This window comes from Bos indicus, chromosome 5 (assembly GCF_029378745.1).
Source record: "Bos indicus isolate NIAB-ARS_2022 breed Sahiwal x Tharparkar chromosome 5, NIAB-ARS_B.indTharparkar_mat_pri_1.0, whole genome shotgun sequence".
Taxonomy (NCBI): Eukaryota; Metazoa; Chordata; class Mammalia; order Artiodactyla; family Bovidae; genus Bos; species Bos indicus.
This window is the reverse complement of record NC_091764.1, coordinates 83,977,766-84,002,067: the sequence shown is the minus strand read 5'-3', so window position 1 is coordinate 84,002,067 and position 24,302 is coordinate 83,977,766. Positions and strand designations below refer to the sequence as shown.

The window sequence follows — 24,302 nt, the reverse complement described above, 5'->3', positions numbered from 1 at the left end:
TCTTTCAAGGTTAATCATAAGCAAGATGAATATGCTTACCAGCCATGCATTACAGGTAGATTTTTGGAATAACACGGGAGGGAGAATATAATGAACAGGGGTGTACTAGGAGAGGAGTCTAAAGGTAACCAGGAAAGAGAATGGAAGGGAGGAAAAATCTCCTGTGCTCAAGCCTCTAGTGTACAAGGCGTGAATAAAGAGATGAGCAGAAGGAAAGACACAGCTAGTGTGGAGGAAAGGAACCAAGACGGACACAGGCATCCATCTAGGGGGATGGGAAGAATGGGGTTTGAGTTTTCCCTGATCCCATCTCCAGGACGTTGAATACTGCCTGCCATGAGGGTCTCAGACTGGTAGAGGCAGCATGCACATGACCACAAGGACAGAAAGAATGTTCACGATCTAAGAGGGATTTAGGGAGTGACTGACTTCTATTTCATTTCACTCTAATTGGCACAAGGAAAATTTGTGGTTAAAAATTAAGAAAAGGAAAACATATCAAAACACAAATTAGAGGACCCTCCCCGCCCCCCGGTGGTTCAGTGGTTGAGAATCCGCCTACCAGTGCAGGGGATGTGAGTTCAATCCCTGGTCAGGGAACTAAAATCCCACGTGCTACACCAAAGAGTTCAAATGACACAACTAAGCCCCTGTGCCAGATGGAAGAGGTCCTTGAGCCCCAACGAAGACCCAGCACAGCCAAAAAAAAAGTCAACTAGAAGAATCTTGATAGCAGAAAAGATACACCTGAACGGGGCCCCAAAAATTACCTTCTTTGCATCTTTCAAGTACACATATTTTCTTTTTCCTTCCAGCTGTTTTATTTCAGTGCAACTTAATAGTTCCTTAATACAAGAGGACTTCTAAAGATGCTTGATCTTGAGTAAAAAGGCAATTTTGAGCAGCTTGATCCCGGGTTAAGTCTTGTGTCTTAAATACAGTGGAAAGCTGTTCCCCACGAGCATGGCTGACTGCTCACAGCCCATTGATTGCAGAACTCACCAAGGGATGTGGTTTCTCTTGCTTGACAACCGCACGTACTATAATCAGAAAGACATGACGTTGGGCTCCTCCAAAATTGCATCGAATTGCTTTCTGAGCAGTACTTGATCTAACAGCGGCACTGGCCACAGAGAACCATCACCACGGGTATCACCAGCCCACCCAGCCTTTCTGAAGACCGACCATGAAACAGGGATTTCTTTAACTTCTGAAAATGAAAGCACCTTTTGAAAATAAATATAAATTCTCAAATTGGCTGCAAACTATTGAATCAAATGCTCTTTGTGGTTTCAGAGACTATTAAGACAACCCCAAACCTGTCAGCACAATTTCACTCACAAATTTCTCTTATCCCGGTTTATTGCTGCATTGACTATTTTGCAGAGAGATACAAGTTTATGACACAAGGAATAGAAATGGTGTGTAGCTTAATAAATACAAATGTTTGTCTGCATCCTATCTTGAGTCTTAACTCTGAGTCTAATTCGCTGCATTATTTTGAGCAGTCCCCAGACATCTCTGGCTCTGACTCCTCAACCAGTAATCGAAGACATTGGATGAGATGAGCCTAAGACCCCATCCAGCTCAACTGACAGGCAGTAATTCAAGTTTTCTCAGCTTCAGTTTGGCCGTGACAAGGGACTTGACTGCTTTACAGAGAGATTCAGCAATCGGTTCAGCCAAATCACCTGGCTTATCAATATTTTTCATTTGAAGTAATAAGTTCTGAGTGAGGATGTTTATCAGCAGAATGGACACAAAAAAAACAAACAACTATGTGAAGAAACTGTTCTGTCTCATATTTGCCCACCTGATATTGGTGCTCGCTTCTGAATCATCACCAGGGCATTCCTCTCCCCGTTCCTAACGAAGAGGCTGGGTTTCTGGTCTCACACTTGACTCACTGTCCCACCATGAGATAAGAAGGGGAAGCATCTCACTAAAACATCAGGCCTTTGACCTGAAACTTCTGATGTCTATAGTAAGAGTAAGGATAAAGGCTACCTTGAACTGGGGTCCCCTCTAGGTCAGATCACATTATTTGGTAAATATTCATTATCATCATCTGTTTATACATGCAGAGATGAAGGCCCAGACAGATAAACAGCCTGAAGTCAGCCCTATTAGCCCTAGTCTAGATGCTAATCCATTCATTCCGGGTTGCCTGGAGGCATCTACAGGGCTCTGTTCTCAAGAGTGGGGCAAGAGTAACCAGGAGGATGAAGAAGGGTTAAAAACTGACAACCAGCTTTAGAAGACTTCAATATACTTCATTCTCAAATAGTCTATGGCTTTTGCTAATTGTCCTTGTTCAGGCTCAGGACTCTGAAGGGAGTTCTGAAAAGTGCATTAATTTGCTTTTCATTTATCTAACAAGACTCATGCAAGCACCTCTTCTGTGCATAATGACTACTGAATTGGCTGCTGGAGAGCAGGTCTGAAAGAAGAGAACACTCCAAGATGCTAGCCACACCCTGGGAGGATTATATTCTGGTTTTAGAAACCTTTCAAACCTCCTTTAAACCTATGTTACTTGCTAATGCATCTTCTCTTCTGCCCGTGTTACTTTCTGCCCATACTAAGAAATTAGGGTATCACCATAGTGTACTTTCTCTCAGTTTTAGAAACCTGAATTTTATTTATTCATGTGAGTTCTTCACTATCTCTAAAATATATCCTAAGGACGTCCTTTGAGCACTCACAGTAAAGTATTTATTACATGTAAAGCAGTTCCTACTCCAGATCACAACCTCTCTTTTCCAACTCCAGACTACTGGAAAGGCAGAAGTTAAAATGACCTGCCATGGGGTCTCTATCAGTTTCCTTCTTCTGCAGAGCACCCAGGTCTAAGGATTGATTGCCAAGGCCTGGAATTTTAGCTCCCATGTTTCATTCTGTCTTATTTTTTTAAACTTAACTTGTTCCTAATAACTCCTTTATATTCCTTTATTTGTAGTTACATATAATGGCCAGAGAGAACTAGACTCCTTACCTACACAGACCCCCAGAGTTACAGTCATCATTATTCTTTTATTATATTACAGGAGAAGGGAAATTGACATGCTATTCATCTCTGATTAATTCCTGACACTTGGATCTAATAAACAGAATTTTTGTTTTAACCAACACTTCCCTGGGAAACAGCAGGTGCTAAAATTAAAACACAGAACCAAAAAACATCTCTGCCCTGAGGAAAATAAAAAGATCTCTTTTTGACTTACTCTCTGAAGCTGTCCAGGGCTGAATTGATTATCTACTTCCGTCTAGAATCACTAGAGTATTATGCAGTTTTTCCTGCAGCTTGACATGCTGTCACGACCCCGATTAGTACATGGATGTCACAGTTTTGAGGGCAGCAAGAAACACGAGGCTATTTCTTCATAAAGTATCCAGTCTTTGTCCATTTATTTGTTATAAAGCTCTGGTGGCCTGTATTCCTTACAAGATGATGACTGTTTTGGAAACCAATGCTCAGAAATCAATATACAAATTGAATGCTAGGAGTGAAGTCACAGAATAAGGTTAAAAAATAAATAAATAACAGAGTTATGTTCACTGAGTATTATGTTCCTGGTGCAAATGAAGCCTAACTCATTTTTTTTTTTTTTCTGTATTTCTTAATTGGATTTCTGAACTGTTCTTTGGGTCATTATCAGAAGCTGAAGCAAGCCTTCTATGTCTCTTCTCTTTCAATGGCACTAATCATTTTAATTTCTGATTCATATGCTCAGAACGTTAGAGCTAGATGTGACATTTAAGGTAATTCTGTAAGCCCTTGCTGTGAAAGGAATGCAGACCCACCTGTATATTTGGTCCACTTGGAATAAACACAGATGGAGGGTATTCAGAGAACACTGGAAGAGGAAAGGGGATTCCCATCAGGCAGCCAGCTCTATCAGTCAATGCTGAGGTCAAAGAACCTCTGTCAGGCCACACATCCACCACACAGAGGTGCAGGAAGGCAAATGGACATGTCCAGGGTCACAAAGCTAATTAAGCAGAAGAACTAGCACTCGTTGGGTTATTTACCGGGATGGTTTCTTATCTATTAAAAGACATATAAGACCAGGAATGTCCTTGAAAATGCACATCATTGTCTTAGCCATAGTTCACTTGTGGGTTATATGCCTGATTTGCTTGTAAATTGACTTGGAAACATCAATCATTCTAAAATAGTAGGTTAATTTATTTTGCTGGGTGAGCAGTCCATGGTGAGAAAGCTTTGATGCTGCTGGGACTGCCCAATCCTCACTCTCTACCCCTCAGCCTCAGCACACTTGGAGGACCAGGTGAAAGGGATCTGCCTAACCCAGACCTCAATTTACAATTCCAGTTTAATCTCTGCACCCTGAACCCATGCCAACTGTACGCTTCATTCTCTCAGCTCTTTTTAAGTCTTGCCTCACTCATTAACCACATATCATACTAGGAAAAAGTGTAGATTTTGAAACCAGACTTCCTGGATCTGAATCTCAGCTGTGCCACATCTAATGACGGACTATGATTTGGCTTCCTAATCTATAAAATGGGTATGATAATAGTATATATGATACAGGTTGCTATATTTTAAAATTTATTATGTTAGACGTATTTAGAACAGTGTTAAAAAGCCAAGACATCACTTTGTTGACAAAGTTCCATCTACTCAAAGCAATGGCTTTTCCAGTAGTCATGTATGAATGTGAAAGCTGGACCATAAAGAAAACTGAGCGCTGAAGAACTGATGTTTTTGAACTGTGGTGCTGGAGAAGACTCTTGGAGTCCCTTGGACTGCAAAGAGATCAAACCAGTCAATCCTAAAGGAAATCAACCCTGAATATTCATTGGAAGGACTGATGCTGAAGCTAAAGCTCCAATACTTTGGCCACCTGATGCAAAGAATGGACTCATTTGAAAAGACCCTGATGCTGGGAAGATGGAGAACAGGAGGAAAAGGGAACAACAGAGGATGAGATGCCTGGATGGCACACCCACTCAACGGACATAAGTCTAAGCCAACTCCAGGAGCTGGCAATGGACAGGGAGGCCTGGGGTGCTACAGTCTGTGGGGTCGCAAAGAGTCAAACACGAATGAGTGACTAAACTGAACTGAAAGTATATTCTCTCCTATAAACCTGCAGATAATAATAATAATAGCAACAACACTTACTTATCAAGCAGTAAATGCTTGATAAGTAAGTAAATGATATCAAGCAGTGTAAATGCTTTACACACATTATTTCAGTTAATCACTGTAACTCTTCACATGCTACCAATATTATCCTCTTCTCCCCTACCCCGTATTTTTTTGGCAGGTAAGAAAGCTAAGGTCTCAAATATAAGAAGCAGAATCAGGACTTGTACCAAGATCTGTCTTGATATCCTCCCAATCTTTCTGAGAAAAGAGCTTTAGAGTTCTCTTAAAGCTCTTTTATTTCAACAGACTGCCTTACCTCCCATGCAGGTCAGGAAGACTGGGATCCCCACCCAGGGTGATGAGCAGCAGCAGGAAGGGACGGGTCTCTCCGGGAAAGTGTGAGGAATAAGACGATGACACCATTACTGTCTTAACCAGCCACCCCCATTGTGTCACACGGCACCTATATGGGCTATACTGCTAAGGGCACCCCAACTCCTTACTTATTTGAGAACCATATCGGGAAATATTCTGGTTCCAGCCAGGGTGGTACCATTCGTAATCTCAACTTCAGTAGTTCTTGGAGTCATTTATTTCTATCCCAGCCTGTAGGGTAAAGGGAACATCTCTTTCATTTCCTGATTAGGGAAAAAATTATGGTTTTACTCCCTTCCTTCAGAGCCTATAATAGCCAGTATCTTACACTCTTGCCCCATACTCATCTATTCACGCATGTCAAAAATGTACCTTCCATTAGTCTAAAATGGTGCCTTCAGTGGAAGGCTTGGGGCTGAAGGGCCAGGGGAGGAAGAGAAGGGAAGTCTCTGAGTTTGCTAGAGGAACACCGTGAACTGCCTTGTAACCACTCCTGTACACCTGCCCACACCTGTATCTCCCGGGCGGCTCTGCATCTGCCTCCCTCACTCCCCCACAGGACCACAGAGCCTTTCCTCAGCACCTCCCAGGATAGCCTTGGGGTGCTCCTGTGAAAGCAGCCTTACAGTACATCCTGTTTTTCTCAAAGACCGACCATAGTACCCACACTGGGCTTGGCTCATGGAGCTAAACTTAGAAGGGGGATGGATAAATATTCAAACTATTGTACAATTGTGCTCATTTCATATGCTAGCGAGGTAATGCTCAAAATCTTTCAAGTTAGGCTTCAACAGCATGTGAACTGAGAACTTCCAGATGTACAAGCTGGATTTAGAAAAGGCAGAGGAACCAGAGATCAAATTGGCAACATCCGTTGAATCATAGAATAAGCAAGAGAATTTCATAAAAATACCTACTTCTGCTTCATTGACTATGCTAAAGCCTTTGCTTCTGTGGATCATAACAGACTGTGGAAGATTCTTCAAGAGATGGGAATACCAGATCACCTGACCTGCCTCCTGAGAAATCTGGATGCAGGTCAAGAATCAACAGTTAGAAATGGACATGGAACAACAGACTGGTTCCAAATTGGGAAGGAGTATGTCAAGGCTGTATACTGTCACCCTGCTTATTTAACTTATATCCAGAGTACATCATAAGAAATGCTGGGCTGGATGAAGCACAAGCTGAATCAAGAGCGCAAGAAGAAATATCAACAACCTCAGATATGCAGATGATACCACCCTAATGGCAGAAAGCGAAGAGGAACTAAAGAGTCTTTTTTTATAAAGGTGAAAGAAGAGAGTGAAAAGCTGGCTTCAAACTCAACATTCAAAAAACGAACATCATGGCATCCAGTCCCATCACTTCATGGCAAATAGATGGAGAAACAGTGGAAACAGTGAGAGACTATTTTCTTGGGCTCCAAAATCACTGTTGACAGTGACTGCAGCCCTGAAACTAAAACACTTCCTCCTTGGAAGAAAAGTTATGACAAATCTAGACAGTGTATTAAAAAGTAGAGACATCTCTTTGCCATCGAAAGTCCATCTAGTCAAAGCTACAGTTTTTTCCAGCAGTCATGTACAGGTGTGAGAGTTGGACCATAAAGAAAGCTTAATGCTGAAGAACGGATGCTTTCAAACTATGGTGCTGAGAAGACTCTTGAGAGTCCCTTGGACTGCGTGGAGATCAAACTAGTCAGACCTAAAGGAAATCAATCCTCAATATTCACTGGAAGGACTGATGCTGAAGCTGAAGCTCTAATACTTTGGTCACCTGATGTGAAGAGCTGACTTATTGGAAAAGATCCTGATGCTGGGAAAGACTGAGGGCAGGAGGAGAAGGGGATGACAGAGGATGAGATGGTTGGATGGCATCACCGACTCAATGGACATGAGTGTGAGCAAACTCTGGGAGACAGGGAAGGACAGAGGAGCCTGCCATGCTGCAGTCCATGGGGTCACAAAGAGTGGGACACAACTTACTTACTGACAAATTAAAAATCTCCCCATGTCCACTATCATATTTAGCTGTCAAAGTATTATAGGATGTCAGAGAAGCTGAAGTTGAATGTTTATTATATCAAGAGTGGTGGGAAAAAGGGATAAGAATCTGAAAAGGAACATATAACTGAATCACTTGGCTATATACCCAAAACTAACACAAGACTGCAAATCAACTTTAATTTAAAAAAAAAAAAAAAGAGCAGTGGAAAAGCTGTTTGAAGAAAGGCAAGTACAGCTCCAGTGGCCAGGGAAGATAGAAACCCTGGTGTGCAGCTCAGGGATTGATGGAAGAAAGATAAATAGGCAAGTACCGTTTCTAGGGGCAGTGGAAGAAAGAGGGAGCTTGGCAAGTGGGCCTCAGACATAAGCCTTAACCCAAGGCGCCCTTGTCCCATCCCAGCCTGTCTGGAGCTATCCTACATTTTCCTAACATCCTTTGCTCCTCCTTTGCTGGGCACTTCACCTCAGTCCCTGCAGCCTCCATCATCCACATCTGCTTAGCACTACGTGCAAGTGAGGAGGGAGGGAGTTGGCTCTTCACAACTCTAAGTTGTGCTCTGAACATACCTTCCTTTAGAAACGTGGTCACATGTGGTACTTGGTGTCCGAGGAACTTTTTAGTAGTATGCTTCAGTTGTTACAGGATCAGTAAGGGTTGGTGTGGGGCTCTGATTTGTTAGTGGGTACTGCTGGTACCCTTCTCAGATCCCTTTCTCGGGCTGTGTCAGTTACTAAATGCAGGTGCCTCCCTCTCAGAGAATCCTCTTTGCCCTTGGGGAATAGGAGGTGCCATGCCTTAGGTGTTACCACCAACCCACAGCCAATGAGTGACCGATAATAGGAGTGTAAAAGGCCAGTCTCTTTGGCCAAGGGACCAACTCTGCAACCCAGTTCCTGCTCTAGACTGCCCCATAGGATCATGCTGGAGCTGGGCTCCTTCTGAAGCACAGAATCCCTGCCTCGGGCTCTACTTCCAGAGAACCTGATCTAATACTATACATGCTCATCTTGTGTTTACTAGAGGTTCTTTATTGTCACCCCAGCAATACATCTCTAGGGAAACCAAGGGTAAGAAGAGGAACAGCTTGACAGGACCCTAACCAAATTGGGACATGTAATCCAACTCAGTGGATAATATTCCAGTTGTCGATGGTCAGTTACTAAGTCGTGTCTCACTCTTTGCCACCCCATGGACTGCAGCATGCCAGGCTCTTCTGTCCTCCATTATCTCCCAGAGTTTGCTCAAATTCATGGCCATTGAGTTGGTGATGCCATCCAACCATCTCATCCTCTGCTGCTCCCTATTCCTGGGCCTACACCTAATATCTGCCCTTCTGCTAACATTAACAGTCCACCTTCTACCAAATTTGAAATGAAGATTTATTTTGTTCATACTCTAATTTTTCTCTTCTTACAGAATATGATTATACTTGTTAAAAGAATTGGATGTGCAGCATTTATTATTAATCAATATATGTTACAGTTCTTTCAAATGTTGCTGAATGATTCTAAATTATTTTATACTAATTATTCTTACTATGATCATATAAATTTCACATTTCAAATTTATTGTTGGGCTGTTTCCTTTCCAGGAACTATAAACTCTATTATTGTCCATGACTGGGTCCTTGATAAGGAGGCTCTGGTTAAACCAGCAGTGTTATAAACAGATCAGATGTCCAATTTGCAATTAATAAAAATATATAATTGAATACATGAAGGCAAAGCAGAAGATAATTTAATCTTCCTGCTATAATTCAGAGTCATATGAGATCATCATTATAAACCCCAATTATAGCACTGGAGACATGGAGGGAGTTGGGTGTGCGGCATTCAGGCTAAAAGAATGTCAGACAGTTCAGATTTTACTGCACATATTTACAAAGGTACAACTTCATAACATCAGGCACCGCATTCACTGTCTTCCCCCAATATCCTAATCCCAGTATAGGCTCTTGTTGAGCTAGTCTCAGCTACCTAAATCCACTCTTCTAGCCTATAATTAAAAAAATAAGAAAATGGAAAATAAGAAAATTCATGGGATTATCCTCTCAAAAACTTCTACCTAAATAAGAAGCCAAACACATTTTAAATCCTATTTCTAAATATATTTGCATTTATTCCTTTTGATATACCCTGTTAAAATTTCCTTTTATAGTTTATGCTTTTTCTTTTCATACTGCATTTCACTGATTAATAAAATATATTATTTTATTAAATAATAATGTGCCCCATCATATTATTAGAGGGTCTTTTAAGGAGCTGTTTATGATTTGGTATCTAAATGTTTTATTATTTTTTTAAACAAGAAACTATCATTAAATTAAAAATTCTTATAGATCTGAGAATTGTTGGTTGTTTCTAAAAAGGCCCTTTACGTTGGTCAAATAAATCACAATAATTACAGATCTTTGCTGTGTTTCAGTATGTGTACAAGATATTCATTAGGAATGGTAAAGAAAACCACATTTAATTGCTTTCTATACACATACTGAAGAGGAGGGATTTTTTTTTTCCTTCTAAACTTGTCAGTAACCGTGACTAAATGCGGGCTTGGTAAGTGTCTGAAAAACTCTAAATGATCCCATTTGTACAAATTTTAGTAGATGACCTCAGGCCTCTAGGTAGCCTTGATGTCACAAGACTGGAGTTGTAACTCCAGCTATCACGTCTGTGTTTTAGGCAAGAATAGCGCTTGAGTCAGCCGTGCTCATAAATAAGGACACACAAATGAGTTTTCCTGGAAGGCCCATACAACACCTTCCGTCCACAGGGCCAAAACTTAGTAACCCCTATCTGCAAGGAAGGCTGTGAGAGAGAACTCACTGAGCACAAAATCAGGTTTCTATTTCTAAGAAAGGAGTGGAGAAAGAGAATGGGATAGGCAACTAGCATTACTTGCCTCTTTTCCTCTTTTAGAACCGCTTTTCTCAGATGGACTGTGAGCTCACAGAAGGCTGAGATTATGTCATGTCAATCTATGTAAACTCAGAACCTAGCACAATACCATATTTATTATGCTTTTGTTATGTTTATTATTTAAGGAAATGGAACCCTCTGCTCATTATGCATTAGAAAGATGATCCAATGCAAATATAACATGAGCAGGTGACATGAGTTTACTGCATTTATACAGTCATTCATTCATATCACTGTTATTTCAACTCATATTAATTGAGCTCCCAGTCTGAGCCAGGCCTGTGTCATGTACGGGGGATACATGGACAAATACAAGACAGCCCCTGGCTTTAAGAAGAGGGTGGGGGAGCAAGGCTGGGGAGTACAGGGAGGCTCCACTGGTAAACAAGCAATTTCGGGGTCACATGGTAGGAGAACCTAGGAGTGGTCCTGAGCCACTGGTTGAGATTAGGCAGCTGTAAACTACTCTGGGTAAAACACAAGAGTGTGGAACGAAGGAGGGGAAAAGAAGGAAACACAGTGGAGTTAGATAATAATGGAATGTCTAAGTTAGAGTCCACAATTCACTCCTTCCAGCACACATACTTTCTTCGTGACAAAAATGTTTGTTTCTCCCTTGGGACTTCTTCCTGACACGTGGCTCTTAATGGATCTGACCCACTGACAAGCTTCTTCTGGCCTAAGCCATAGACACGACTGTGTTTCATGGGCCTTATCTGAGCACAGTACAACTGTCTTCCCAGCATCCCATCTTATAAGGTGGTGTTTTGGTGGACCAGTTTGGGAAATGCTGGCCTAGATATGATTCCATAGACACAATAAAGAGTTGCCAGGGATTTCCAGAGAAAGGAATTTATTTCCATGAATTGCACATGTGAACTTAGCGTGTTAACACCTTGGGTTTCAGTTATATGGGTCACCAAAAGGAAAGAGGTTTTATTGGATTAATGAGGCATCATTTTAGCAACCACACAGTCAAAAAAGTTATTCAGATGACAATTTTACTAGTAATGAAGACAGTATCTTTTCTTTCTGCAAATAACTCAATTCAGTTCATGACATATATGGCTAGAAATGTATCTACATCAATTCCTACTTTCTTTGCCTAGCCCAGAGAAAGAGCTGTCTTCCTAACCATGAAGCAGAAGTCATAAAAGAGAGATTTGATGATTCCATTCTGTGGCCTTGAAGATGGAGAAAGAGACCATAAGCCAAGAGATGGAGAAACCAGAAGAGGCAACTAAGTGGATTCTCCCCTAGACCCTCCATGACAAACAACAGCCCACATTTTGATTTTGCGATTTCTGATCTCTGGAACTGTAATAACACATTCTTATAGCCTCTAAGTTTGCGGTTAACTTGTTTACAGATAGCAACAGGAAACTAATAATACATACAACGTAACTCTAGGTGCTGTTGACTAGTTCATTCGCACTGATTCAGGAAAGAGGAGACATATGTCTCTCTCCCTTGGGATTCCTCTTTTCTGAATCCACCCTCTTAGATTCTTCTCTTGCATATAAAATCTGACTGTGTCACAGGGCTTTAAGTGCATGAATACTCACTTATTCGAGTTAGGTTACTTTCAGGGAATATAATTAGAGACCAGAAATAAGGGTTGTTTACAAATCCTGCCAAGGACATTTGGTGTGATCTCAGGAAGGCTTAACAGGGATGTGATTTACAGCTAAGAAAGCTCAAAACAAATTATACTATACACTGAACAAAGAATGAATTAACCACATGGGGCTAAGGTAGGGAAGGGACTTGTCTCGGTTTATCCAGGCTGGACAGTGGTAAGTTCACTGGCATCTGTAGCCACCAAGAGGGCAACAATGGGCATGAGGACACCTCAACAGGTTCCTGGATCCTAGTAAGTGCTTCTCTTAAACAGTGGACACAGTTACTCAATCATAATAAATTTCATCTTGATTTACATGCTGGTCGTATGAAAGGTGGTTGTCGTGAGTCTGTCAACTTGTTCACCTCTGGACAAATGATAAAATCGAGGTCAGCACCCTCCTGGTGATCAACAGAAACAAGATTAAGGTTCTTCTACTTGGTAAGATCTGGAGCCCAGGTTCAACAATAACCACACCCCATACTGTTATCACTCACCCCTGTTTCAGGACCTCCATAAAAGAAGGACGACTATTCCAGCAAAACAAGGGAGGCAGGTTCTACAAAAGAAGGAGGGGTCCACACTGGCAAATGCCACGTGGGGGCTGAATTTTTCCATCACATTTGGCAATCAGGCAGTGACTGATGTTATTCAGAGGAGTGAAAGGTTGACAAGGGAATGAAAGCTTAAGAAATGTTAATATTAAGGCTGGAAAACTCCTCTGAGAAGAGGATCCAATGCCCTCCATCTTTTAAAAAGTTCCCCTGGGTTTTACACTTGAATCATAAAGAACTCTTCTTGTTCCCAAATCCTCCAACTGTTGATGAGCCAAATTTGAGTCTTACCATCTCTCTCCTCAGTTCACCTCCGAAGCAGAGGAACTAATGAGCTGTGCAAGAGCTAAAGGTCAAAAAAACAAGAGGAAGAAACAAAAAGTCTACCAACCCAAACTCCAAACAAGTCAAGCCCTGAGTAAGGTGAGCGGTCACAAGCTGTGCTTCAAATGTAATCATCCCGGTTTCAATTATTAAAAAACCAACAAAAAAACGAGTGTCTGGAGAATCAAAAGGGACACTTGATCTTCGGAATGCTTCCTTGCGTCTCATTCATCATCTATTCTCATACCATCTCCCTCCAAACTGAAAGCCCTTCCTGAGTTGTGAGCTTGTGTGACTACAAGTCTGAACCGAAGACCGAATTTTGTCCGGTGACTAGAGTAACCGCATGCCATAGAAAAGAGGTGGAACTGTGAAGACGACACATACATGTGCGTTTCCAAATAAAAACACCGCTCTCCTTCCTCGACGATGTGCTCTATTCAAAGGTAGACGTGTGTAGGGGCTGGGGTAGGGTGGGGGAGCGGTTTTCTGAATCTGAGCCCAGCTCTTTCTAAACTTGGTTACTCACGTCTGATTCATTCGCTGTGTTTTTCGTCTCCTGTCTCTGTCATTGCCTGCTGCTGAGAAGGGGGTCGCTGAATCATGCCACTCCAGATGAAAAGCAATTCAGACCCTCAGTCCTGGGGGGATGGAAGGGCCCTTATTTTTTTCTTTCTTTTTTTCTAACAGAGTCTGCAGAAAAAGCCTCCTACTTTCCGGGGTGACCGAGGAGGGCAGTTTTACAAGTCTCACCCCCGGGCGATGGAAGATTTTGCTCCGTGAGAGTCAGCGAGGCACCGTGTCTGGCTCTCGGGCCCACCGGGCCTCGGTGGGCGGGGGTGCGTCGCGGGCCGGGTGGCGCGGGGGCCGAGCCGGCGAAGGGGGCGGGGGCCCGAGCGGCCGGGCCGCGCTCCCCGCCGCTTTAAAAGATCCCACAATGCAGCGCTGGCGTCCCAGTTCCGTTACAATGTCTCTCCCGGCGCCGGCGAACCGGCGAGGCGCGGGAGGGGCAGCCGGGGAGCGGCGGCTGTAACCCGAGCGCCCGGCCGAGGGGGGCGCCCCCGCGCCGCCGCTCTCGCGGGCTCGGCCCGCGGCCCGGCGAAGGGGCGGAGTCGCCTGCCGCCCGGCCCGGTCCGGCCCCCAGCCCGGCCCCCCGCCCAGAGGCACCGGCCGCGAGAGCGAGCCGGCCGCCGAGTCTGCCGCCCGCGCTCGTCCGGCGCCCCTCACCGCGCCCGGCGCCCAGCTGTTAGCCGATCTTCACCGGCCCGCCCGCTCGCGGCCATCTGCGCGGCGCTGGGAGCAGCTCCCGCCGGCGGCGCCGCGGCTATCCGCGCGCTCGCACACCCAGGCACCCCGCCCGGGGCGTCCGCGCTCACCTAGCGCCGGCCCGTAGGTGCGCGGAGAGGGCGCGCCGCGAAGCCGGGGCCTCCCGCCGGTGCGGGGCGGGCGGCCGGCGGAGCGCCGGGGACCGAGGCGCGCGGAGCTGCGCGGCCGGGGACCGGCGCTGGGCGGCCGCTGGGCTCCGGCCGCCGCCGCGTCCCCAGCTCCCCAGCTGGCCCCGCGGGGCGGCCTGCGGGGGCGGCGCAGTTGCGAAACTGAGTAAGTATTAACTTTACTGGGCGGCCGCGATTTCTGGGCAGCGTCCGGGGACCCCTCCCTCCTCCTCCCGGAGCCTTTGGGCTCTCCCTTCCCCGCCCCTCTCTCTGCACCTCGGGTTTCCTCGCCCGATCACCTCCAGCCCCGCCGCCGCCGCGGGCTCCGGCTTCCTGCGGTTCACCTTTTGCCTGCTGTCTCCCCCTTTGCGCGTTCTCTCCGCCGCAGACCCGCGCCTTGACCAAGACAACGAGGTAGTTCCCAGCCTCTCTGTTTCCTCCCAGTGTCCTTGGCCGGGGAGTTTAGAGGCCACTTTTGTTGGGAAGGGAAACGTATGTCTGGCTTCTTTAATATTTTTCTCTCTGAATGGAAATCGGATGCTCGCTTGCCCAGCGTCGGCTTGGTGAAAGCTTCTTTCTTTCCTCTAAAACGATGATTGGTTTACAGGTTTTTAAATGTTGTTTGAACAATTAACCATCCTCTGTTCCTATTCCCGCTTGCCTCCAACCCGTCCGGGGAGGGGAGTCCAGATGAGGGGACTTTCAAAGTAATTCCGTTTTTTCAACTAGAAACTTTGAGAGGATTCGTCGCGGAAAGCTTAGTAAGATTGAACCTGAAGGGACGTGAGCTTTGAATGTGAGGTCCACGGGTAGCACAGTGTCTTACAACCCGAGAACCTGGACTCCTAATCGAGTGTTGCGTTGTTATTGTAGCATCCTAGAGCCGCCTGGGGTTGCTAGACCACTACTTTCTCAGCATCAAAGGGCATCTTGAGCACTGCAAGCGTCGGGTGTAATTGTCAACTGATCTTTAGGCATTCAGACGGGAAGTAGATGCAGGGCACGTTTCATAGCTGACTTAAACCCGTCAGGTTAGCGCAGTCAATACATGGAAGCATTGCATTTTGGGGTTTTGTTTTTGTTTTTAACCCTCCAGCCTGGTGACAGCGAGGACGAACATTTATGGGTTTTCCAGTATAATGTGGCTCAGCAGTTCTTCGTCAGATCTGTTTTGTCTGCAGGAAGCCCCTTTAAATATGTATAGATCTCTAATTTTGTGTCGATTGGATTAACTACCCATTCTGGTAGGAGGCCCCAGGTAGTCTTTTATTTTTGCTATTTATTTTCTTTTTTCTTAAGTCTGTCTCATGTCTGGTCTGCCAAGAGTTGGCAGTCATGTTGTGAAGGAACAGAAAAATGGGAAGCTTTCTTGATGGATTTTCAGCATCCCATCCTTTGCCTGGGCGAGGCAGCAGTGAATGCCAGCTAGCCCTCTGCGGGGAAGTGCTGAATGGACCCGAGAATCAGGAAGCAGGACAGAGAAGAGCTCTGTAGTTTTGGAGGGTGGTCTGTGTGAGATGTTATCTTCTCTCTGGCATATTAATTGGACTTTTAATCATGTTTATCCCCATGGGGAACTGTCACCAAACCATAAACATTACGTGTGACCATCCCCCACTTAAAGACCAAATGTGATTTGATGGTTATTCTTTTGAAGGATCAGACCCAACAAAAATAAAATTTGTAATGTAGATGGTAAAAACGTTCCAAAAATCTCCCTGTCCTCATTTTCTCTTCTTTTAAGAGTCTCAAACTGGTGCTCTCAATAAGAGACACAGTTGGCAGTAATGCTTTGAATTCTTTCCAGGTTCATTGATGATGCCTAATTTGGGGGCTTCAGTAGCTAAAGGGGGACATCTGAGAGAGAGGAAATCATGAGACTGTGCAGAGAGGAAAGGCATTTCAGTTTGCTGAAGTGTCAGCATGCTGCAGGGAAAAGCAGTTAAAAACAAGGGAAAATGTTTAGATTGCTTCAAGGGTACATGTTTCCTGAATTTGGCATTTGATTGAGATATTTGGGAATTGCAGATTTTAGATTATAAGGTTGTGGTATCATTTCTTTTTGCCTAAAATTTTATTTTTATTAAGGTTTCGATTTTTTAATGTGAATCTCAATGCTTGGCCTTGTAGCCTCTGTGCTGCGTGGCTTGTGTTAATTTTTGACTTGAATGCTTTGGCCATTTTGAGCTATGATAAGGGTTTGAGAGTTTCTTACTCATTAATTGGTCTATCTTATGTTGATATAGGCAATGACTTGAGAGTAAAAATGTTCGTCATTGAATATTACTGCTCTTTTCATTATGGTTGATTCCTGGAATAATGACTTTGCTTGTTTGTTGTACGGCATTAAGGTCCCAGATGTCTTGCTAGCATTTAAAACATTGCAAAAATCTTTGCAGGTAGAAATGGAGCGGGGATGAGAGTGAGACAGGAAAGCATTGTGCAGCAGGACTCTGAGGATATGGATTTTAAAACTATCATATCACCTGTTTACTTTCCTAGAATGCTAGCTTGCTCCAACCCTAAATAGATTTCAAAATTCAGAGTGCAGAGGTAGTTTCCAAGAGCTCCCTATAGTGGAAAGAATACTTATCCCATAGCCAGCCAGCCAGACTCAGGTGGTAAGTGTAACTTTGTTACTCCAGCTGAGTAAGCTTGGCCCAGCTGTTTCCACATCTGTGAGCTACAGTTTGCTTTCTGTAAAATGGGGATATCATTAGTAAAAGTGATGCCTGACACATCGTAACCAATAAACGGCAGCATCTGCAACAAAAACCAAGCTCAGGATTACTCCACTTTTCAGACTGTTCCTCCTCCGTTTTTCATCTCATCTACCTAATGAGTGGCTCAGGCTGGAGTCATCTTCCACTAGATCTTTTGTTCTGTCACCCCCACCTAGCCAGTTTGTTACAAAGTCCTGTCTACTTTTTCTGGCATAATCTCTTTGAAACCTGATTTTCAGTCTCCATTGGGCTCCCATCTTAGTTCAAGCCACCATCCTCATTCCCCACTGCAGAGATCTGCCACTCAGGCTCTGCCCTCCTTCTAGCCCTTCTTCCCACCAGCAGCCAGAAAGGGAAAAAAGAAGTCACTTGCTGTTTAAAGTCTGCAGAGCTCTTCTTGGGATAAAATATAAAATCTGCAAGGTCACGTGTGGTTTGGCAGCATCCCCCATCATCGTCTCTGGTCAGCCACAGGATCCAACTCTACAGCCAGCTCTGCTAGGGCTGCCGCTGGGGGTCTGTTTCAGGATCACCCCCTCGAGGAATTTCGCATCCTCTATGCTGGTTCAGGTATCCTCTATAAAGGTCTTCTCTGAGAAGGCCACTCTTAAAGTCATGCAACTTAGAACCCCTTTATTGTCTCCCTCATAGAGTCAGCTTTTCCTTCTTAATGCTTACCACAATTTATAATTATTATTTGTCTCATGTTTCTCTCATGCCTTTGAGAGCAGAAATAATGCCTGGTTTATTCACTAGTCTATAGATACCAGTGCTTCTTGTGTGTATAGTAAATGCTTAATAAATATTGTAATGAATAAGATAGTAATACAAGTTGTGATTTGTATATTGATTGCCTTCTTTATCACTGTTAAACCTACTTCTCCTAACACAAAAGCCAGGCTTGGTTATCTCCTACATTCCTTCTTTGCTGGTTTTATGTATACGGTGAAATAACCTTTGCACATATCAGGTAAAATGAATACGTTGAGGCTCTGTGGACAACTCTAAATAAACTGAGACACCGTTTAATTAGTGTTACTCTTGTGATTTTCTGTAGATAATCCTTTTTTCTAAGTACATCATTAAAGGGATTAGGTTGTTTTTTTTTCTTTCAGTAATCCTGTGCTGATGAAAAAACCTTACCATGTCATATTACTTTGTATGTCATGTGATATAACATGTTAGTCAGGAGCCGTGGATTACATGGTGATCGAATTCAAAGGAAGGAAGGACAAATTGGTAGAAAAAGGAGAGTTATAGACTTGAAGATGGCCAATACTGTCCAGCTGTTGCTGTAACTTGTATAAATAACTAGGTATCGTTTGGCCATTTAGTTAAGGTAGAGAGGTAGTTGCTTAAAAATGGGAACCACCTAGAGGTGTGGAAGTTCTTTTTCCCCTCTCTCTAAAGCATTCCTTATTCTAGCCAAAAAAGTCCCATGACTTTCCGAGGCCAAGGAAGGCTTAAAGCTTTGAGTGTTTTTGTCATGTGGTTGCTCTTTACAAAATATTCACTTGATGCACTATGACTCTTAAGTATTTATGTCTTTATTAATGTTTCTGGCCTCTACTTCTTGCATAATCGCCCACATGTTCTTTTGACTAGTTTTTTAGAACTTTGATTTCCTTTTAGGATTTACCCTCACACCCTCAGCATGTAGTAGTTCCAGTTCTTTCCCAATTTTGTATCTGGTAGGTCACCAAGTGTACAGGGAACTTAGGAGTTGATTGTAGGATTTATTTCTTTGCACTCAAACTCTAGTTTTCCCCCAAATGTTCTGTGTCTTTGTGGTTTGGACCCTGAGTTTTTGCCACCTAAAAGCTGGATGCCCTCAGGTGGGGAGAGTAGAACAAAGGAGATTAAAGCATTTTGAGCCTCCTGTTATGTGCCAAGCTCTGGGCTAGGTGCTCTTACGGAAGAGAAGTGGGTAATTTACCTGGTTAACATCATGAAAAGATATCTTAAGCTTTTCATACATGGGCTTCACTCAAGGAGATTGTTCTTGTCGTTCCCTCATTTTCCCATCTTTTATTTTCTAGTCAGGAAGGCATGACAAGTAGAAATGCCCTCTGTAGCCAGACCCTTTTCCTCACCTTGATCCTTATTTAGACCTGCTTTTCCTTGTATAAAAATACTGGGAGTGGGTCTGAAGAGGGGTGCATGCTGTGACATGCCTTTGTGGGAAGGCTCTGTGCCCCAGGATGCTCACACTGTGTGTGTGTGTGTGTGTGTGTGTGTCTGTCGTGTGCACACACTCAATCATGTCTGACTCTTTGCGACCCCATGGATTGGTAGCCTGCCAGGCTCCTCTGTCCATGAGATTTTTCAGGCAAGAATACCGGAGTGGGTTGCCATTCCCTTGCTCAGGGGATCTTCCTGACCCAGGGATCGAACCTGTGAATCCTGAATTAGCAGAGGATTTTTTACCATTCGCACCACTTGACCTCCAGCCACCCTGTGCTGGAGAAGAAAGTTACTGTTGAAGCCCTTGTGTATACATATTTACTGGCTACTCTGCATGACCTTGGAGCCCAGAAAAGGTCATGCAGAGTAGCCAGTAAACATGACTTTATTTTTCTGGGCTCCAAAATCACTGCAGATGGTGATTGCAGCAAAGAAATTAAAAGATGCTTACTCCTTAGAAGGAAAGTTATGACCAATCTAGACAGCATATTAAAAAAAGCAGAGACATTACTTTGCCAACAAAGGTCCATCTAGTCAAGGCTATGGTTTTTCCAGTGGTCATGTATGGATGTGAGAGTTGGACTATAAAGAAAGCTGAGTGCCAAAGAACTGATGCTTTTGAACTGTGGTGTTGGAGAAGACGCTTGAGAGTCCCTTGGACTGCAAGGAGATCCAACCAGCCCATCCTAAAGAAGATCAGTCCTGGGTGTTCATTGGAAGGACTGATGTTGAAGCTGAAACTCCAATACTTTGGCCACCTGATGTGAAGAGCTGATTCATTGGAAAAGACCCTGATGCTGGGAAAGATTGGGGGCAGGAGGAGAAGGGGATGACAGAGGATGAGATGGTTGGATGGCATCACCGACTCAATGGACGTGGGTTTGGGTAAACTCCAGGAGTTGGTGATGGACCGGGAGGCCTGGCGTGCTGCGTTTCATGGGGTCGCAAAGAGTCAGACACGACTGAGCGACTGAACTGAACTGAACTGCATGACCTTGAAGTTGGCGAAAGCGTTTTAGCACCAATAGCATTTATTACCTATTTATTTCACAGCCTTGCTATGGATTTAGAAGACTTATTTTTGGCAAATTTTTTTTTTTTTTTGGTCACATTCAGATATATCACAGATCTCACTACATTTAACTCCAGTGCTGTCCAAGTTTTATGCATGAAGAAAGGCATTTTCTCATTCAGAAGTATATGTTTTATTCTTTGTTTTGATAAGAAATCAGATAAAAATACAGGTTTTAACGAGAGTTTTGATAGTTTTCCATGAGGTTTTATTCATGTGGGCAATATATTTTGTCACTCTCATTTACTGTCATTGGCTTGTGAGTGCTAAATCATGTTCATCTTTTAATAATAGTAATTTTCATATTGGAAAATCAAAAATAACTTAAGATTACATTATTCTTCTAAATATAAGTTTATACATTGAAAAAGTTAGGGGAACTTCCCTGATGGGCGTGGTTAATGCACCTTCCAATATAAAAGAGTTTGATCTGTGGTCGGGGAACTAAGTAAGATGCCATAGGGCAGCTCCTCGTGTTATATTCTACTGAGTAATAACATACAATGCATGTCGGAAAGAGTACCACTTCAGTTAAAAGCCAGGCTGGACCTGGGTAGCCTTAGAAAAGTATGATACTGGCCCAGCCTCATGTCTCCCAGTCTTTAAATGGGGCTACTGATTTGTCACTCAGGGCTGGTTTGGAATAAAAGAGATGTCTGTGTGTATGTGGAAATGAAAGTATGTGAAGTGTCTCAGTGAGGAGTTGGCGCCTTCCCTCTCACCCAGCTCTACTGAACTCTGTCTGAACTGGAGGTCTGGACAGGCCTCAGGGCTCTTTGGAGAGGCCTGGTTCTAAGTCCTCTGCAGCCTGTCCAGATCGATGGTCAGGGAGCACCTGAGTTAGAGAGAACACTGGCAGTGTCAATCATCCAGGGTGGGAGTAGAAAGTTTGCTAGTTGACATGGGCGGCCCTCCCCACCCCCACAGTCTGGAGGCAGCCATCCCCACAGCCTTCTCTATTGGTAACCCTTCCACTCATTGAATTTCTTTTTCTTTTCTTTCTTTTTTTTAAAAAAACATTTATTTATTTGGCTGTGCCAGGTCTTAGTTGTGGCTTGTGGGATCTAGTTCCCTGACCTGGGATTGAACTCCGGCCCCTGTATTGGGAGCACAGAGTCTCAGCCACTGGACCACCAGGGAAGTCCTTCATTAAATTTCTATCTCACTTTTCCTTGACTCCTTATCCTCAGCCTGGAAAGAACATGCCCAAGTCTCTCTTGACTTTCCTGCTCCTTCTGTCTCCTTTCACAGCCTACTTCTTACAGGAGTTGTCTGTGTTTACTACTTCTGCTACATCACCTGCCAAGTCACTCTCCAAAGGTGCCATTTCTTAGAAGCATTTTTTGCCACAGGCACCAATATCCTAGTTGCCAGAATCAATGGGAGCTTTTCAATACGAAAACCCCAATACGACCAAAGTTCTCTGTAGCGTGTTTACACTATTGACCTCTCTCTCTTTGCTTTGAAATTTCTCCTTGGCTTCCTTGTCAACGCTCTTTCTTTGTTCATTCATTTATTCATTCATTCAAAAATAAACTGCATGCCCTTCCATGTGTGGAGCTGTACTAGAGCACAAAACACACGGACTCCAGTTCTCATGAAAAGTGTACTCTGCTAGGGGGAGTTAGATAATAAATGAATGAGTAATTGTACACTCATTTTACAGTGATAAATGTTTTGGAGGAAAAAATATAGGAGGGTGGAGGAATTGAGAATACTAGGGTGGGAGCAGAGATGTAATCTGGTATTGGATGGGCAGGAAGTCCTCACTGAGGAGAGCACATTTGAGTAGAGACAGTAATGAAGTGAAGGTGCCAACCCTGTAGCTGTCTGGAGGAAGATACTCTCCAGGTTGAGGGAACAGTGAGTGCAGAGACCCTGGAGCAGGCACATATGGGGTGTGCCCATCAGAGTAGCCAGACCAGTTGTAGGAGATGAAGGAAAAGAGGTAGTGGGGACCCCTGTACTAGGGCTTTACTGGCTGTAACACAAATTTTGGTTTTTACTCTTGGGTAAAAAGACAGTTGACAGTCTTGAACAGAGGAATGAATGAATTGGAGAGTAACATGGAGTAGTCGGCAAGAACGTGAACTCTGGGGCTGGCTGGCTGGGTTGAAATCCCAGCCTTGCACGTACTGGCTCTGTGCCCTTGGAGTAGTCTGATAAATTCTGTGCCTCACTGGTAGAGTTGGATTAGGAATGACACCTATCTCCCAGTGTTCTGAGTATTCAGTGAGTTCGTGCTTGTAAAGAACAGAGCATGGCAGATTGTAAACACTGTAAAGGGTTAGTCGCTTAGTCGTGTCCAACTCTTTGTGACCCCATAGATTTTATCCTCTGTCCATGGATTTCTCTGGACAAGAATACTGGAGTAGGTAGCCATTCCCTTCTCCAGGGCATCATCCCAACCCAGGGATTGAACCCCCAGGTCTCTTGCATTGCAGGCAGATTCTTTACCATCTGAGTCACCAGGGAAGCCCCAAACATTACAAAAGTACTTGTTAAATAAAATAGTAATGTTGAAAAGGTTCACTTTGCTCTCTTGTAAAAAGGGCTTGTCAAGGGAAATTAAGAACAAAAGCAGGACACAACTAGAGAGTCCGTGAACTGCAACAAAAGATCGCACACAGCCAAATAAATGAGTAGATAAATATTCTTTAAAAAAGAATAGAAGCGGGAAGCCAAAATGTGGAAACAGCCTAAGTGCTCATCAATGGATGAATGGATAAAGGAAACGTGGTGTCCATATACAGTGAAATATTGTTCTGCCAGGAAAAAGAAGGAGATTCCATCATTTGCCACAACGTGTATGGACCTTGAGGACGTTACACTAAGTGAAATAAGTTAGAGTGAGACAAATACTATATGGTCTCAATCTCACTTATATGTGCAGTCTTTTACAATTGCACAAATAAGGGGTGGAAATGGGGGGGCATGAAATGGGTGAAAGGAGTCACACGGTACAAAAACAGTTATAAGTCCTGAGGGAAGTCATATACAGCATGGTGACTTAATAAAAAGAGAGAAAGAATGGAAGCAGGAAGAGCAGTGGGGAAATTAATGCAGTAATTCACGCAAGGGATGGAGTAGTAAGGTGCTAGTGGTGTAAATGGAGAGAAGGGTCACACAGTGGTGTGTTTGGAAATGGGGTTGACCTGTTGGCTGGAGGGGAGGGTGAGATCTGCTTTTCCTTCCATCTTTGATCTTTCAGACTAAACATTCTTTGCTTTTTCCTCTCCTTTTTGACCAGAAGCTCCCAAACACGGGTACCATTTGGAGATACATGGGGATCTTTTGGTTGTCACAGAGTCCAGGTTACAGGTATTTCCGACGTGTAGTGGGCAGAATCTGGGCCACGTGGTGAAGACCTGTCCCTTGTATTTTGTTCGTAGCCTCCTGGTTGAGAAGGGCTGCTTGAGACCTCCTTCCTACCTTCCCTCCCTGTCCCCCTCCACACCTATGATTTCTTAAACTCCAGTTCTATGTGGACAGCAGGGGGCCTCTGAGCCACCTGGAATATTTTTTTCAAAATGCTGTTTGTTTCTGTACTGTGACTTGCAGACCCCTCTCCATAAAACACACAGCAGTCCCTCGGGATCAGCCTGCCGCTTGACTTCTTCCTTGATGCTTGACCTGGGTTTGTGGTACCATCATCCACCTTGTTCCTAATCTTGCCTTTCCTGTACCGCCTCACCTTGCCTAATTCATCTAGTCCTGAGCGCCCTTCTGAATAGCTCAGGAAATCGTTTCCATTTCTCCATCATTCACTACCCTAATTTAGCATCTCATTTGGACTGCTGCCACGCCACTGGTCTCCCTGCCTGAGACCCGTTTTCTGCATATCACCAGAGCTTTTGGATACATGGATCTCACTGACTTGCTAAAAACTCCACTCCGTCACTGCCTGCAGGCTTGAGTTCGGACTGTTTTGCAGCCCACAGGAGCTGTGAAATCCGCCGCTGGTCTCCC

At 44.0% G+C, this 24,302-nt stretch overlaps 2 protein-coding genes across 5 annotated transcripts in view; one reads left to right on the top strand and one right to left on the bottom strand.

Moving 5' to 3' along the window:
• Positions 1-14,225, bottom strand: part of LMNTD1 (lamin tail domain containing 1) — a 489,113-nt gene extending 474,888 nt beyond the window's left edge. The window contains exons 1-2 of the mRNA XM_070789936.1: positions 13,675-14,225; positions 13,451-13,562 (exon numbers count right to left, since the gene is read on the bottom strand). The gene's annotated coding sequence lies outside the window, so the exon portion shown is untranslated. The remainder of the gene's footprint in view (positions 1-13,450; positions 13,563-13,674) is intronic.
• Positions 14,226-14,383: 158 nt separating this feature from the next.
• Positions 14,384-24,302, top strand: part of RASSF8 (Ras association domain family member 8) — a 136,811-nt gene continuing 126,892 nt past the window's right edge. For 2 of the 4 annotated variants that reach the window (XM_070789938.1, XM_070789940.1), the window contains exon 1: positions 14,384-14,520. The gene's annotated coding sequence lies outside the window, so the exon portion shown is untranslated. Of the gene's footprint in view, positions 14,521-14,609; positions 14,769-24,302 lie in introns of those variants that run through there. The other 2 variants (XM_070789941.1, XM_070789939.1) reach the window with 2 other exon arrangements.